At 42.4% G+C, this 14,257-nt stretch overlaps 1 long non-coding RNA gene across 1 annotated transcript; it reads right to left on the bottom strand.

The window, feature by feature from the left end:
- Nucleotides 1-2,440: 2,440 nt before the first annotated feature.
- On the bottom strand, nt 2,441-4,156 carry LOC307212816. The gene is made up of 2 exons (XR_013837246.1): nt 3,978-4,156; nt 2,441-2,820 (listed from the first exon to the last, which is right to left on the bottom strand). It is a non-coding gene; the product is annotated as an uncharacterized lncRNA (long non-coding RNA).
- Between the last annotated feature and the right edge of the window lie 10,101 nt (nt 4,157-14,257).

A 14,257-nucleotide genomic window follows, 5' to 3' on the forward strand; every position in this document is an offset into this window, starting at 1 on the left:
TATAAACTCACTGTTTATTTGTTGCTGGTCCAATTAATGTCAAAGAATATGCTATTCACATGCCTCTCTCTGAGGACAGTTGGCTTCTGCCAATATTTTTTGTTTAAGATTGGGGGAGTTTAAAAACACATGCTGAAATGTTCGGTTTGCAGAACGTTGATCTGCCAATGCAATAATAATAAAAAAAAGAATACGAAGAAGATAGCTTTCCAAAACTTCAGCAAAATATGCAGAATCTCTTCTTCATGAAGAAAATAAATCTAATTGTGCTGAACAGCATTTCCCTTAGTTATCAATTTATAATGATTTTGAACATGGGAAAAATCCATCATATCCCTAGGCAGGTTATTACCCTGACTGTTAATTGTTGGACACCTCATGCCTCGCATGCATTTGTTTATTTTGGCTTCTGTCCACTGCATCTAGTTACATATTTGTCAGCTAAATTGAAGAGCCATCTGCTACCAGAAATCTCCTTTCCACAAGGGGAATTCATCACCTCTCAATAAACCACCCCCTTAACTTTCTTTGGGGGAAAAGTGAAATAATATTTTCTACTTGTCATTACAGGGAAGGTTTTCCAGAACACAGTTCTTGTGTGTGGGGTGGGGGTGGAACACCTTAAATTATCTAATTGTTTAATTTAATAATGCCTACATAGGAAATGGTAAAGATAATAATGATAATAATTATTATTGTGGGCAAAATTCAAGTAATGACCCATCAACAGAAGCCCTGTTCAAGGGGTTCTGCTTGCAATGAGGTTTACGCCCTCTCCTTCCCTGTGCACCCCCATGTTCCCCAAATGTCTGGGGGTGGAAGAACCCCCAGAAATGCATGTGGGGGGGTGGAGAGGGGGGCTAGTAGGTCTTAAACCAAAGTACATGCTGATGTTTACATGTCCTGTTGATATTATTATTGCAGTGTGATCAGTCTTCATGGGATTATAAGCAAAAATGACTGCCCCAAGGAGCTTATGATCTAAATGACATCTGAGGGTGTGGGAAGAAGAGAGGGAAGGAAGGGGCAAAAGGAAGAAAAGGTGAGAGGGAGTAAACGTGCAGATTTCTAATCTATGCTCAGTGGTAGCCAAAGCATGGATCAGTGGTTCACACATTCTACCTTGTAAGGCCCAACTAGATGTCATGGCAACAAGAGTGACTAACCTGCTGTTGAATTGCATTACCCACCTGTGCAAGAAACATAGCCAATGGTTGTGAAGGTCTGTGGGTGTTCTTGAGCACATGTCTCCAGGAGATTAGAAGTTCATGTGAATGTTCTTTGGGCATTCCAAATAAAGGTCTTTCTCTGTTTCCTGCTATTTCCATATTTCATATGTATCTGAACAGGTAAATGATATGGAATGCAGCCTGTAGGTGTGAGGCCACTCTCATCGGCTGCGTTCAGTCATTTTCCATAACTCCCATGGCATTTTCATATGCAGAAGCTACTCTCTACACCATCCTAATCCATTGCTCAGTGACAAAGGGGGAAGAGATGGCCAGGGAGAAGGAATAACAACCCCAACTGGCCTATCCCTTACCCTTCACCCTTGCACCTCGACTGCCCCTAATCTGCAGCGTTCCCATCCTCAGATCCTGGAGCCTTGCTGCCCTTTCCTACAGGCCCAGAAGGGGCTGGATCAGAGTTATTGCTCCTGATAAACAGCACAAAATCTTGAAAGGTGTTGAGATTTGCAGGAAATGAGGTGTTGAGACTTGGTGGCTTTGATAAAGCTGTTATATACACACCCACACACTATTTGGAATTTTGTTCTTGCAGGTGATAAATTTGGATTACCTACTTGGCTTATCTTCTTCCCCTGGGTTTTCCAGCCTCCCGCCCCCCATCCCAGGGATCTGGTGCCTTTAACAAGAGCGTGACAGTATCCTTTTATCCAGAGAAGCTTTCCTATCACTGTATCAGTGTGGTACACAAAGTTTTACTTGCTGGGTTTTTGTTAAAAGCACAAGAACCTTGGTGGATATTTTGCTTGTCGTTGGCAGCCTTGCCCTACTGAACACACACTGTAGTCGGAATTAAGTCTTGCTGGGTTCAGTGGGAATAACTTCCCAGATAAATGGGAATAAGGAATGCAGCCCCCATGTATCAAAGAAAACGAGGAGCTGGGGTGTGAAAGAGGAGGAGCGGCTAACAGAGAGATGTCAGACATCAAGTGTGTGTGTGAAGGAAGAAGAGTGAGGCTGAGAAAAACATATTGCTTAATTGTGATTTTGCATTTCTCTCTCTAACGGATCCACAAACAAAGGGCTCATGCCGTGTTCTGCACCTGGATTAGCAGATGTTGCACAAAGGTGTTGGATATCTTATTTGCCAATTCACCAGTTCACTGACAAGCCCAGGTTTTGTGTTTGCAGGCATAAAAACAGGGCTGTACCTATGAAGACAATAGCTGGCTGACATTACTCACTCCCCTCCCCTTAATTCTGTATTGTTTTGATGGAGCCGTAATGAAGGCAAACATTTCAATGATTGTGTTGAGGCAGACAAATGCACTGCTAAAGGCTCATGCTTTTTCGGCACATTGGATCAAGACAATCTTCCATGGAAAACAGCTGCTGGCAGACCTTTATTAGCGTTGCCATTAGCAAGAGGATTCAAGATCCCCCCTCCCCTCTACAACCTGGTGAACCAGCTCCCCTTCCTTCTTCAGAAAAGCTTGTGCTGTGTCTTGCTGTTTTCCAGTCTTGTGTTTATGACTTTCAGACTGCTGATTTGCTTGGTCTGTGAAATATAATTTTAGTAAATTGAGTTTTGAACTGGATATTTTAAGCTGCTTTTGGAACTTCTTTTGTCGAGCTGGGCGGGGGGGGGGGAGAGGAAGAAGGATATGAGAGAATGAATAAAGAAAGAATGATTCTGAGACATTCCAAATACGATGATCAAAACAGAATTCATATAAGTGAAATATTAGGCTACAATCCCACCCTGTGATGTCAATGGCTTTTAGGATGCAGCACAGGGTGTGTGGCTGGAGAGAGGATTTGCCATGGGAAGAGTCCAGAGGGCTAGAGCAGGAGAAGATTGGAGGGTCACAATTGCCCTCCCCCCACCCCAGCCTTAGGTTTGCCATTCCTGCTACGAAAGTTACCATCTGCTTCATTAGAAAGTTTTTTCCATGGATATGTTTACACTGGCTGCCTTGCTTTCATTCTTGCTAGAGCACCTTGTTTGTCATAGTGAACATTTGGGATATTTTCACACTGACACCAAAACTGCTTCTTTGCATTTCCTAAGCCTGTATAAGATAAAACTTATACTGAGCCAAATGTGCATATGATTTTTGAACTGTCTCTCTTCTAGTTTCTGCTCCACAGGAACATCTATGCATGCACACAAATGTTATGAAACAATATCACAGGTGAAGTGTTGGGAAGGTTTTATTGAACACAATAGCTCACCAGGGCTCATATTTCTCCCATGTATTTTCGGGCCTGCACCCTGTAGGCATCTAACCATCTATTCCCAAACTGCTGCCCAATTCACAAGACTGTGTGTTGATTTGTTCCATGAGCTGCCACAGGCAAAGTCTAAAATATCCCACCAATTAGTTATTTTAGAGTAATTTCCTGCATCGGGGCATCAAGTGAGATCACTCATAGCTTGGCTCATGAAATGGGTCACGTGATTTGGTTATGAGTAAGCACTATGTTTATGCAACAGTTATTGCACAGGATATTTTTTGCCACCCCCCCATGTCCCTGAGCTTTCCCTCAATGTTTTTACCCCCCCCCCATTGCCACCCTCACAGATACTTCCCAAATAATTTCAAACACAAATGTACAATCACAGGAAAACAGTCCATTGAACAACAGCAATATGTAAATGCTATAAGTTGGGCTTCCTGCCTTTTGGTCAACTACAGCCAGTCACTTTCCTCATTTTGTCCCAGTAGATAACTGGGGTTTCCAGAGCCGACAGGCTGACAGATTTCTTAGCACTTGCATTAGGTTTACCTGATATATGATACTGTTTTGTTCAGGTAGAAAGATGGTCAGTAGGGGAAACAGAGGTGAGGCACAATGATGGAGTTCAGCTAGCTGCCCAGCAGCAGGGCCAGACCAAGACATTTCACTCCCCAGGACACAATAGGTAGTGGTGCCATGCTTCCCTGGACAAGGCGCATAGGTCTGAAATTATTTTGGCCAAGTTATTTTGGCACCTGAGTCAGCAAAATTCCACGAGCATCTCTCCCTGGGAGATAGAAATGCAACAATAAATCAAACAGTTAACAGTTTCCACAACTCAGAATCAGCTACCTGAGGTGGTTACCTCATTCTGCCTAATGGTAGGGCTGTGCCAGCTCAGCAACCATGATGGTCAAGAATGGTGCATTCCAGAAGTTGCTGGATTATAACTCGCATCATCCTTGACCATTGACCATGCTGCCTGAGGCTGATGGGAGTTGGGAGTTCAACAACATCTGGAGGACCACCAATTCCCTATCCCTGTTTCAAGTGCCAGTTTGTAATCTAAACCACACAAACATAGTATCTCCGAGAGTGCAAAGATTTTCATTGTAGTCACTGCAAAGAAAGTCATAGCCTGTGACTTTGGTTGCCGAGTTTACCTATTTTGTTTTTAATATTCCACAATAACATGCAGGTAAGATTGGTTTTAGAGAAACATTCGAATGTCAAAGGCCCATTCTGACTTCAGTTTGTCATGGGTGTTGTAGTAGCAGTGCTTTTTAGAAAGGAAGCATATAGACAGCCCTGTTATACCAAAATAACCTCACACATTTTTATTTCTTTCAAAACATAATTGATTGCCTTTTCCTATCATATGCATTTGAATTTCTCATACATCATTCACAATGAGTGTTTAATAAACATTTCTCCCTGCCTCCACTCCTATCCTAACAGGGCGCTTTGAATAAGTATTAACTGTGCAGTTAAAAAAACACCCTGTTAATCATCAACAAGCTGTGTTGCATAAAAACTATTCTCTGTAGCCTTCTCCTAATTGTGGGAGAGACCATTTTTCCATAACAGTGACCTTCAGTAACACCTGGTACCTGAAGCTTGCAAAACACTGGGCTTGAAATCGTATCGTATTGGCTTATCAGCTATCCAAGGTCATAAACTATGTGAACAAGTGGAGTGTATCTTATGTTTCAGAGGGCTGGTGTTATTCCAACATCTAGCTCCCTTTCCAACAAAGATATGGTCTCTGGATCTTTAAAAACAGGACTAATACGCATGCTCCCCCCTTCCCCAAAAGCTTTGCAAGATAGAGCTAATCTACCATGTGTTCTGTGTTGCTGGGAAACGTGTTGTGGCAGCACAGCGAGTTCTGCTTTAAGCAGCTAGTCGAAATGTGCTCAGAACAAAGCTTATGTGCACTGCAGGTTGGCTGCAAGGTTATATTTCTTGTGTTTACTGGTTGGCTGCTGTGGGGGTGTGTGAAACTCTAAACATGGACAAAGTGGAATCTCAAAAACCTGATCCAAAGACATACTATGGACAGGTCCCATAACAGACATATTATGGACAAAAACACATCTTAAAGGGGCTTTCACATACCCAACAACCCCATATAAATTGCTTCAAAGCCCGGTTCTTTTGCAAATGAGATACTGATATTTTGTTTCTTAGGCTGTAATTCTAAACCAGGGTGGTCCAGAATGTGGCCCGAGGGCGACACGCAGCCATTGAAGCTCCCCCTCCCCCCCAGTCCTTGGCAACATTTGACAACCACCCCCCCAGCCCTAACGCTGCCTTCCTAAAGCCAGGTAAATGGGACACTGTGCTTTATGAAGGAGGTGTGAGGGCTCTGATAGAGTCCTAGAGTCCTCCTTCCTTTCCAAAGTTTAGTTAGCACTTTCCCAGCTTGGGGAAGGAGTAAGGAGGGTGCTAGGACCCTTCCAGAGCCTCGTGCCTCCTTCTCAAAAGCCAGAGCATCACTTGGCTGAATTTGGGAAGGCAGTGTGAGGGCTGGGGGTGGAGAGAGTCAAATTTTGGCTTCACTCCCCATTTGTGGCCCATGGATTCCATGTCAAAGTACTCTTGAGGCCCACTTAGTATGAAAAGTTGGAGTGCCCTGTCCTAAACACATATTCATTACTGGAGAAATAATAATAATAATTTATTTCTACCCCGCACATCTGGCTGGGTTTCCCCAGCCACTCTGGGCGGCTTCCAACAGAAGGTTAAAATACATTAAAACACCAGTTGTTAAAAACTTCCCTAAACAAAAAGGCTAATTGAAATAAGCAAGGGTTACTTCCAAGTAAACATGTATAGGATTCACCTGCATAGTAGGATCTAGTAGCATGACAGTCTTATTGGGTTACATCCAGTATTAGTTTTACTCAGAGTAGACCCATTGACACTAATGTTTCTTTACTTAATTTCAATGTGTCTATTCTGAATAAAATGTAGTTAGATGCAACCCATTGACTTAATTACAGGGAATTATAACCCATTGCACTCGGGATCTGTCTCCCCTCGTGCATAATTATAGAATGAAAAAAATGTTTTTCTTTAATTGACTGATCCACAAAACTAGAGATGTATTGTGTTTGTGCATCCCTGGGAAGTAATGAAGGCATTTCCAAAAGTTTCTAAATTTAGAAAATATATATGGGAGGAAATGTACCTTCAATATTTCTGCTTCATAGACTAGCTCTATTAATATTAATATTGGCAGGATCTTATACATGTTTACTTGGAAGTAAGTTCTACTGATTTCAATAGCAGTTACTTCCAATAAGGGATAGATGAGAATTTTTATTATGTTCACATATAAAGGCGAGCACATCTAATTCTCACTTTGCAAAACAATACGAAAACTGAAAAGCAGCAATCCTTCAAAATTTGCACTTCTCTGAATTTTGCAACACATTTCTCCAGCCAACTAATGTATACAAAAATTCATATATCAGAGTCACATTTGCATGAAATGCCTATATTAACTAATAACAAAGCACATTATATTAGAGAAATGTGCTTTGCAAAAGTGTGTATATTAGACAAAGCTGCATACAAAAATGTCTATGTCTGGTGTGGAAATGTGGAGAACCCAACATAAAATTGGAACTATGAGAAACCAAAATTGACAGAGTCACCCATCCCTGTTCCAGAATAAATGAGAATTAGAACAACAGCTCAAGCTGTACTTACCGTATTAGGAAAGGTATTGTTGGTCCTTGGCATACATTCAGCAGATGTCTCTTGGAGAATCTGGTCACTGTCAAGAGTTAAGGGCTTCAGGATTCTGTGTTAATAAACAGCCCCTTCTAGAAGCCAAACGTAACTTCATGGGGTCCTAAATACTGGTATGCGTTTGTTAGACATTCTCTAACAAAGCCCTGCAAAGACCTTCTGTCATTGACTTCAGGAGCTTCCAAGGGTGCCTGCGGGTGGAATTCTGGCTTGATATTGTGAGACCACCTGCATCATGCCACTTGCCTTCCTTTTCGCTGTTATTGGTGAACTTTATCACTGAGGGAGAAACAATGCACATGATATATGACCCAAGTACAGTGGATGCTTGGGTTGCGAACGTGATCCATGCGGGAGGCACGTTCGCAACCCGCAGTGTTCGCAACCCACAGCACTGTGTCTGCACATGCGTGGGTCATGATTCAGTGCTTCTGTGCATGTGTGAGCACCGAAACCCGGAAGTAACCCATTCCGGTACTTCCGGGTTTTGGTGCACCCGTAACCCAAAAATGCGCAACCTGAAGAGTCTGTAAGCCGAGGTATGACTGTAGTAGGCATGCTAACCCAAGTGTATCAGTGTGGGCAGCGCAGGCCCAGCCAGCAACCCAGCCTAGTTTAATGTTAGCTGACACATTTTTACAGAAAATGACTGATAGAAACATTGTTCGCTCCAATGGGTCAGGAACTGAAACCCATTCCAAGTTTATTAGAATAAAACTGTCCCTTTCCAAGTCATCTATACAAAGCAACCACCGTCATAATCCCAGTCAATATCTATTTAAAAATACTGGCAACTCAACAATATGTATTTGCATATATAAACATATTTAGCCATATGTTTGTGTGCCTCAGCTCTTGATGCATGAATCTGATATTTTGGAAGCCATCATTCGAAGACCACCTTGAAAGAAGCTCTGTTTTTTAACAGATGGCTACTGTGCCCTCTAGGAAAACGTGTCTTTTCCCCCCACCATCAAACTGGCACAGGTCCACTGTTCAATCAGTACATATCCCTTAGGAATATATGGCATGTGGTCTTGGCAGTGGGGGTGCTCACTTAATGCAAGAACCAACTGCGCCAAAGAAAAATCATATAGCCCCCTCCCCGTCCCGATTTTCTCCATCAAAAGAGAAACCATGGCAAGAATCCATCCCTGATTCTGAAATTCAAGTCACAGCAGCAGCAAATACAGGGTCCAACTAAATGTATCCCAATGAATTATGTGTTAGTCTGTTTGGATAAGCTCTCCAGCCTGTTGGTCTTCCAAACTGCTTTTTGCTGCTGTTGCTGCAGAAAAGAAAAACAAAATCCCACAACCTGATTTTGCAGGTTGGCAGATTTCAGGCTGGATCAGCTGGCTGGTTTTGCGGCCAATTTCCTAAGCTACTTTGAAGCTGGAAAGAATTTTAGAAATAATAGAGTCCTTAGCCCTCGTAAAAGTCATATATTTTTTCAGATGAAAAAGTACCAGCAGTGCGTGGGGCATGTCTAAATCCTGGGCTAAGAAAGTCTCCTTTCCTGATTGCTGTGCATATTTGCAGCTGCTAAGCTCACAACTCCCGGTAGAATCACATGACCATTTACTGTGTGGTGCTTTTAAGCTGCATAGAGAGATGGTAATCTGTAGCATCTGGCCATGTAGCCAACTGAACATCACCACATCTCTGTTTCTCGAGCTATCAAATTTGCTGCAGGAGTATGGCAGGGCTGCATCCGCATGCCAGCTCAGAAGATATCATGCAAAAATGCCAGTGGCCCAATCCATACTGCTGATGAATAATCAGGATTCTGATTTTCTCCCCCGCATCCCACACTAGTAGCATTCAGTGGTTAAATATGCTAGACTTTATTAGGTTGCTCACCATGAGCCAGTGAGAAGCTGCAGTGCAGAAGCTTTGCTTTGCTACCTTCACTTATCTTCTGATGAAAGTAATATCTGACTTTGGAAGAGTGGCCAAGTATTCATTGCAAACAGTACACATTGTCAACATGACTTTAGTTCCTGGCAATGTATATGAATTTTGATTCCCATTATGCAGCTCGGCCAGGTCAGGCTTGACCACAGCAGGTCCTCTTCTTGTCCCATCCTAATTAAACCAGTAGAGCAGGAATGGGAAACCGGTGGCCTTCCTGATGCTGCTGACTCCAATTCCCATCAGCTTCACCCAGCATGGCCAATAGGCATAGTCAGGCATGATGAGTGTTGTATTCTAGCAACATCATCATGACACTAGAGTGTGGGAACAATGAGCTAGAGAGACTACAGGTAACTGGGTTGATGTAACATTGCTGTGAGGCATTGCAGGAAATTAAAATGGCGCACGCGTACACACACAGAGAGAGTCAGTAACCTGGGATATTCTGGGCAATTTCTAAAGTGGCACATAGCTACCCACCACTACGGGTAAGTCCAAGGTCAAGGGTCACACCATAGAGGAAACTTTGCTGAGGGCTCTGTTCAACCTGGTGCTGTCTATCCCAGTGAGGTCTCCTCTGAGTGGCAGCTGTTTCCCAGTGTTAGGCAGAGCCTATTGAAGCCATAGTACTCAGGATCCTTTGAGTGGAGATGCCAGGCTAAAGGTAATGGTAAAGGACCCCTGGATGGTTAAATCCAGTCAAAGGTGACTATGGGATGCGGTGCTCATCTCGCTTTCAGGCTAAGGGAGCTGGCATTTGTCCACAGAGAGCTTTCCGGGTTATGTGACCAGCAGGACAAAACCGCTTCTGGTGCAGCAGGACACTGTGATGGTAGCCAGAGTGCACAGAAACTCTGTTTACCTTCCCACCACAGCAGTACCTATTTATCTACCTACATTGGTATGCTTTTGAACTGCTAGGTTGGTAGAAGCTGGGACAGAGCAACGGGAGTGCACCCTGTCACAGGGATTCAAACCACCGACCTGGACTGAAACCTGGATTACATGTTTTACACTGAAGATTCCAGGTTCTGGCTGGGATGTTTGATGCAAACCATGTGCTCTGTGTTGTTGTTGTTTAGTCGTTTAGTCGTGTCCAACTCTTCGTGACCCCATGGACCAGAGCACGCCAGGCACTTCTGTCTTCCACTGCCTCCCGCAGTTTGGTCAAACTCATGTTTGTAGCTTCAAAGACACCATCCAACCATCTCGTCCTCTGTCGTCCCCTTCTCCTTGTGCCCTCCATCTTTCCCAACATCAGGGTCTTTTCCAGGGAGTCTTCTCTTCTCATGAGGTGGCCAAAGTATTGGAGCCTCAGCTTCACAATCTGTCCTTCCAGTGAGCACTCAGGGCTGATTTCCTTAAGAATGGATACGTTTGATCTTCTTGCAATCCATGGGACTCTCAAGAGTCTCCTCCAGCACCATAATTCAAAAGCATCAATTCTTTGGCGATCAGCCTTCTTTATGGTCCAGCTCTCACTTCCATACATCACTACTGGGAAAACCATAGCTTTTACTATACGGACCTTTGTTGGCAAGGTGATGTCTCTACTTTTTAAGATGCTGTCTAGGTTTGTCATTGCTTTCCTCCCAAGATGTGCTCTGTAGCTGACCTGTAAATTTTAAGATAGCAGTAGAAATGATCATTTGTATTTATTCTATGTGCAGTAGCTGACCCTTGCTTTCCTTACTGAGTTTTGTTGGACTTCTTCTCCAACACAGAGTGTGTGCAGCGACTGGAGCGTATAAATAAAAGGCTGTCTGCCATATCTTTGCTTAGTTTTATTTTCAAAAAGATAACAGCCAAAAACTGCAAGCCATCACTACCCCTCACAAGCAGCTTAAAAAACATTTGATCAACTTAAATACAGTTCAAATAATCAATTATCCTATCACATCCTATCAAGAGACCACAGGTGTGCAGCTAAGTAGGTCAAACAGGAAACATATACCTGTGAGCTTCAATTAACCAACCCTGTTCCTGCGTAGCATCATTGACTACTTTAAGATGAAGAAAAACCAACAAGTTTAACTTCCTTTTTTCAATACAAAATCAAACTGTTGCTCCTAACCAATTCAATACGGCCTTAAGGGCGTTCATTTATTGCAAGGCCCTTGCTGCCTACCTTTATTTTACTTGGGGAAGGGAAGTAATCTTAAAATGAATGAAAAGAGAAGCTATATTAGGTGACACATTTACTGAAGCAACTGTGTTGACCCCCTTTTTTAAATGCACAGTAGCCTCAGTCTTGTAACCGGCATAAATATTGGCCTTGGATTTGTTATTGGAACTGCTACTGGTGATTTGCCATAAATAGAACCCAAGCAAACCCTCTCTGTTTGTTGTTCTTGACTTGGTATCGAGTGGTGCTTTCCAAGAAACAAGGAAAAAACGGGATTTACAGTGCTGACTTTGACTCCATTTGGCAAGAGCAAAAGATGGCCCACAAAACAAGAAAAGTATAGGCATGAAGCAAGTAAATGGGTCATTCCGAGAAGCAGTGTTTTCCTTTGTGGCCCACTGCTCTGCAAATAATGAAACCTCACAGAAACAGCTGGGAAGGCCAGCCATTTAGGGTTCTCCTCCCTACGGCACCCCATCTTCCATTCATACCCTAAACACTTTCAATATAAATAGCAATGGCATGCCAAGTTTCCTCTAATAAATACTAACACTTAGGTTGCAATCCTACCCATACTAAACATGGATTAAGTCCCCTTGTGAGCAGACATAGAATCATAGACTTGTAGAGTTGGAAGGGACATCAAGGGTCATCTAGACCAACCCCTTGCGATGCAGGAATCTCAACTAAAGCATCCAGTATAGATAGCCATCCAACCTTCGCTTCTAAACCTACAATGAAGGTGAGCCCACCACCTCCTGAGGGAGTCTGTTCCATTGCTGAAAGATCTTCCTGATGTTTAGGCAGAATCAACTTCCTGATGTTGAACCAGAACCTACCTTCCAGAGCAGGAGAAAATAAGCTTGCTCCATCTTCCATGTGAAAGTCATTTAGTTATTAGCTTGTCAATAGCCTTCTTAAACTGTGGCACTCAGAAATGGACACGGTACTCCAGGTGTGGTCTGACCAAGGCAGAATCAAATGGTCCTAGTACTTCCCTTGATCTGGACCCTATACTTCTATCGATGCAGCCTTAAATAGCATTGTCAGAAGCCTGATTGAGATCAAGATACACTATGTCTACCTGATCCACCAAGCTTGTAACTCTATTAAAAAAGAAGAAATGAGGTTCGTCTGGCATGACTTGTTTTTGAGAAACCCATGCTGAGTCTTAGTAATCACAACATCCTTTTCTAAGTGCTCACAGACTGTTTAATTATCCATTCAAGGACTGTTCCTGGTATCAACATCATCTTTTTAAAGACGGGGACAACATTTGCACGGGAATGTCCTGTTGATATTTATAAAACACTTATACATACAAGTGCTAAAAGTGCTTCATGGCCATTTTTTCAGGGATACTTAACAATATCTCGGTTAAGATTGACCACTGTTATTACCCCCATTTTAGAGATGGAAGACTCAAGCTGAAATATCGCAGCTTGCCTAAAACTGTTATATCTCAGTCTCCTGCAATATTGTGGCTAAAGTATAATTTAAACTGTCCCAATTATAGATCATTCTCTTAAGCATTAGGTAATGCTCACCTCAGTGAAGTCACCAGGAAACTTCCAGAGCAAGAGCTGTTTCACATATTGCAAAACAGCAAATTCAAGTTTACCACTAACGGCAGACTTCAAATGTGTGAGAATGTGATGAGGGTTTCCCCCCATCCTAATTAGTACTCTGCTACTTCATTATGCTGCACTTTTCTAAAACAGGATTTAGAACCATAGAACACTCAAATATTTCATTCCATTCATGGGAATTCATCCAGGGTAGCTCTTATCTAAGAGTACTATAGACAAGCAAAGTAAATGTGGTGGGTGAAGGTAGAACCTGGCATTTTCCCACAAATGCATAATATCTGACCATTAGTTGTTTTAGTATTTATTCATTTATTTGGATTTCTAGCTTACCAGAAGTTATATGATCACCCACCCACTCCCAGGAATCATCACACTGATGTTTTCTACAGCAGTGCACTTCACTGGCCTGTAGGGCAGGCTGAACCTGTTGAATTTCTGTCTGCCTCATAGCTTTTAAAGATACAGCAGCCTTGTAAGGAAGAGAGTTGGTAGCCCCTAGCATAGCTTACTCTATCCCTCAATTCCTAGCAGGTTATGATATAATTTTTAAAACATAATAATAATAAAAATAAAGCCTAGACTGAAACAGACTCAAAGTTTGAAAACTTCAACCCAAATGCCAAAGACAGCCAGGGATGGGGGGGAGGGGGAGAGGCATTTTATAACACTTGGAAGAGGTTCAAAGTTTGGACTTTTGTGAGTTTCCAAATCTAGACTTTGGACTAGATTTTAGTGTAGGACATATACTTCTAGTCCGACTTATTAGCCAAACATTCCTATGCTACATATCAGACACAAATGTATCTTACAGAATTGCCTTTGGGCCCACTTTCACATGGAGCACTGTTGTAGCTTATCTGGCCCTAATTTTGTATTCTTTTTGTTGACGTCGAAAAGCTTTCAGATAGCAAAAGAAGCAAAAATATCTGAGGCATCCTCTTTTTTTGTATCCCATATCTTGTTTGAAACAAAACATGGGATATAATAAAATGAAAGCCCTTGCATGTGTTCTGTGCAGCTATGCTGTGAATCCACTTCAGTATTATCTGAGAGTCTGTCTGGGTCACTCGGCTGGGCTGAAAGACAATCATTATTTGCAGGCATAGAGAAGTCTTGTAACATTTATGCCAATGGCAGGAACCTCTGGAAAAATCCATAAAGGGCCTGTTTCAGTACTCTGCAAGCTGTCAGTCTTTTTCATTACTGCAATATTGAAAATGTTTCCAGTGTTTCAGAGCTGAGGTAAAATGACTATCAGAATTGAGTCTTTGTTATATGGCCAAGGTAGAAAGAGAGAACATTTAAAGTAACTGCCTATTTCATTCTCTCAAGAGCACGTCCAAAATGGATAATGTTTGGAGATCTTGCTTGCAGATCTTAACAGAAAATGGACTCAAGTCAGAAAATACCAACCATGGTATCATACCTCTTAGGCAAAA

The sequence above is a fragment of the Podarcis cretensis genome (assembly GCF_951804945.1).
Source record: "Podarcis cretensis genome assembly, chromosome: 3".
Taxonomy (NCBI): Eukaryota; Metazoa; Chordata; class Lepidosauria; order Squamata; family Lacertidae; genus Podarcis; species Podarcis cretensis.